The sequence below is a fragment of the Procambarus clarkii genome, chromosome 47 (genome assembly GCF_040958095.1).
Source record: "Procambarus clarkii isolate CNS0578487 chromosome 47, FALCON_Pclarkii_2.0, whole genome shotgun sequence".
Lineage (NCBI taxonomy): Eukaryota > Metazoa > Arthropoda > Malacostraca > Decapoda > Cambaridae > Procambarus > Procambarus clarkii.
Genome location: NC_091196.1, coordinates 13,565,356 through 13,570,157, shown reverse-complemented (window position 1 = coordinate 13,570,157; position 4,802 = coordinate 13,565,356).

The window sequence follows — 4,802 nt, the reverse complement described above, 5'->3', positions numbered from 1 at the left end:
AATGTAATAAGTTTTACGAAACGCGCCCGTGTCGCGTCAGACTAGAAATAAAAATGAATTTTGGAGAAGTGATTTTTGATTTACCTCCAACAGTGAAGCATAATGTACGAAAGATTGAGAAAATTCGTGTTAGAATTATTAATCTTACCTTTTCGGTCATATTTAATAAAATATATATATATATATATATATATATATATATATATACATATATATATATATATATATATATATATATATATATATATACATATATACACATATATATATATATATATATATATATATATATATATATATATATATATATATATATATATATATATATATATATATATATATATATATATATATTTATTAGTATATTTTGGTAGCAGTCTTTCTTGTAAACATATGTGGTTGAATATGACCGAAAAGGTAAGATTAATAATATATATATATATATATATATATATATATATATATATATATATATATATATATATATATATATATATTATATATATATATATTATATATATATATATATATATATATATATATATATATATATATATATTTATATATATATATATATATATATATATATATATATAGATGCAAGATGCAAGAAGATTACAAATTCTTGAGGCAATATATATATATATATATATATATATATATATATATATATATATATATATATATATACATATATATATATATATATATATATATATATATATATATATATATATATATATATATATATATATCCATCAGACCTTACAAAAGAAGAGATAGTTCGAGATATATATCTCAAACATCTCTACCTCCCGAAGGCACCAGATGAGTGAGGGGTCAGTCTGCATTGCAGACTGACCCCTCACTCATCTGGTGCCTTCGGGAGGTAGAGATGTTTGAGATATATATCTCGAACTATCTACTTCTTTTGTAAGGTCTGATGGCGTAGTGGGTTAAAGCATACTAGTTATGCCAGCTACTGGAAGGTAGTTGTGCTTTCTGGGTTCGAGTCCCACTGGTGGGTGTTGTCCAAAGATTGTTTATCTTCACTTGTGGTTTATGCAAGTATAGGCTTATAAGCTGGACACGAGTTCTCTCACATTGACAGTGGCTTGACGAAAAATGCAGACTGACCCCTCACTCATATATATATATATATATATATATATATATATATATATATATATATATATATATATATATATATATATATATATATATATATATATATATATGTCGTACCTAGTAGCCAGAACTCACTTTTTGGCCTACTATTCAAGGCCCGATTTGCCTAATAAGCCAAGTTTTCCTTAATTAATATATTTTTTCTAATTTTTTTCTTATGAAATGATAAAGCTACCTATTTCATTATGTATGAGGTCAATTTTATTTTATTGGAGTTAAAATTAACGTAGATATATGACCGAACCTAACCAACCCTACCTAACCTAACCTAACCTATCTTTATAGGTTAGGTTTGGTTAGGTAGCCGAAAAAGTTAGGTTAGGTCAGGTTAGGTAGGTTAGGTAGTCGAAAAACAATTAATTCATGAAAACTTGGCTTATTAGGCAAATCGGGCCTTGCATAGTAGGCTGAGAAGTGCGTTCTGGCTACTAGGTACGACATATATATATATATATATATATATATATATATATATATATATATATATATATATATATATATACATATATATATATATATATATATATATATATATATATATATATATATATATATATACATATATACATATATACATATATACATATATACATATATATATATATATATATATATACATATATATATATATATATATATATATATATATATATATATATATACATATATACACATATATATATATATATATATATATATATATATATATATATATATATATATATATATATATATATATATATATATATATATATTTATTAGTATATTTTGGTAGCAGTCTTTCTTGTAAACATATGTGGTTGAATATGACCGAAAAGGTAAGATTAATAATAATATATATATATATATATATATATATATATATATATATATATATATATATATATATATATATATATATATATATTATATATATATATATATATATATATATATATATATATATATATATATATATATATATATATATATATATATATAGATGCAAGATGCAAGAAGATTACAAATTCTTGAGGCAATTCACATAAGAATAGAGCGACCTACCATGAACACCCAAATCACGGAACTATTTACTCTACCCACCATGAGAGTAAGGACAAGACAAGAACATATCGATGCCAACACAGAAGACAATGTCCAACATAATAGGCCAATTACACTGGATTAATCTTTGTGTTTAGATAGGAGCGGCCTCGTATGGGCCAATAAGCCTTCTGCAGCCTCTATGTTTCACCTCACATTTATCCCTTATGTATCCCCCCATGTTTTCACCCTTATTGTATTATCACCTGACCCAGTGCGGGTATAAAATCAACTAGTATTGTAAGATCTGTTCACTTGAGAATGAACCATGGAGGTTCGAAACGTTGTGCAAATTATATATATAAGTGTAATACACTCTATAGTTAATCACTTCTTTTCTTCACCTCAAAAGTACGAAAATGAGTTTTGGAGAACTCCTATTTCAATTAAGCCCTGATGCTAAGAAAATAGTTAGAGGGATAGAAGCCTTAAACCAGAAAATAATAAACACAGAATATGCGGTCATATTCAATGAAACATGTTAGAAAGAAAACCTGCTGCCAGTATACACCAATATATATATATATATATATATATATATATATATATATATATATATATATATATATATATATATATATATATGTATATATATATACATATATATATATATATATATATATATATATATATATATATATATATATATATATGTATATATATATATATATATATATATATATATATATATATGTATATATATATGTTGACACTCTCCGCATTGGAGTTGCCCTTCGCCTTGCCGCCCCCATCCTCACCGAACATAGGTGCATCTGCGGAACTGCGATGGCAGACCAATATGGTCGTCATGGTCTGGTATGTCGTAAATCACAGGGTAAAATTGCAAGACATGAAGAAGTCAACGACATCATCAAGAGGAGCCTCGCCACAGCCCGCTGCCCGGCACAAAGAGAACCACACTTATCCAGACCTAACGACCCTCAGAAGCGCCCTGATGGGGTCACCTTGCTACCTTGGAAGGATGGTAAGCAAATGGTATGGGACTACACGTGCACTGCCACACTGGCCAGTACCTACCTCCACTACAGTACACGTGAAAGCGGTGGTGCTGCTTCTTTCAGGGAATCGCAGAAAATTATTAAATACAGAGGTCTAGCACACTGCTACAGCTTTGTTCCGATCGGCTCGGAGACCCTCGGTTCGTGGGGAACATATGCGTTAACAACATATGTCGACCGTGCTCGCAGCCACAGCGCAGAATGGAAGCAAGTCGACGAAGAACTCTGTAGGGTAAGGCAGGTCCTAGTCAACAACGGCTTCTCCAATGGTTTCGTCGAAGACATCATAAGAAGGAAAGTGAAACGCCATGCAACCTCTGAAGAGACAACTAACACAACACCTATACCCCCTATTAAACTATTTTACAGGAACTTCTTTTCCACAGCTCATAAAACGGAGGAAAGGGTCCTGAAAGATATTGTTAATAGAAACGTTATCCCTACAGACAAAAATCAGAGGATACAACTGACGATTTACTATAAAACCAGAAAAACGGCCAGCCTACTCATGAGAAACTCTCCAGACACAAAACAGAACGCTTTAAAACAGACGTCGTCTATGCCTTCAAATGCCCTCTTGGGGACTGTAAGCGCCAAAAAACCCAGTATATAGGCAAGACAACAACATCTCTTTCTAGGCGTTTAACGATGCATAAGCAACAGGGCTCCATTAAGGAACATATAATCTCTTCCCACAACCAAACCATCGCCAGAGAAATCCTAGTAAACAACACAGAAATCATCGATAGATACAGCGATAGTAGGCGGCTTGACGTTTGCGAGGCACTACACATCAAGAAGTCAACACCAGCAATCAACAGCCAATTAATGCACAATTATATTCTACCCACCTCAAGACTCCGCTCCAATATAGAAGCATCAAGAAATATGGACCAATAGGCTTTCTACAAACACTTCTATTCAATACCCATTGTTTCGTGTTCTGTCTTGTGTTGATGAAATTAATACCCTATTAATGCCACCTCTTGTTCTGTCTTGTGTTGATGAAATTAATACCCTATTAATACCACCTCTTGTGCTGTCTTGTGTTGATGAAATTAATACCCTATTAATGCCACCTCACTCAAATGTAGATATAAAATCGGAGATGCGTAAGTTCTATTCAGTTGTGTATTTGTAAACTAAAGTCTTTGAAAATGTAATAAGTTTTACGAAACGCGCTCGTGTCGCGTCAGACTAGAAATAAAAATGAATTTTGGGGAATTGATTTTTGATTTACCTCCAACAGTGAAAAGAAATGTACGAAAGATTGAGAAAATTCGTGTTAGAATTATTAATCTTACTTTTTCGGTCATATTTAATAATAATATATATATATATATATATATATATATATATATATATATATATATATATATATATATATATATATATATATATATATATATATATATATATATATATATATATATATACATAACAGGCCAATTACACTGGATTAATCTTTGTGTTTAGATAGGAGATGCCTCGTATGGGCCAATACGCCTTCTG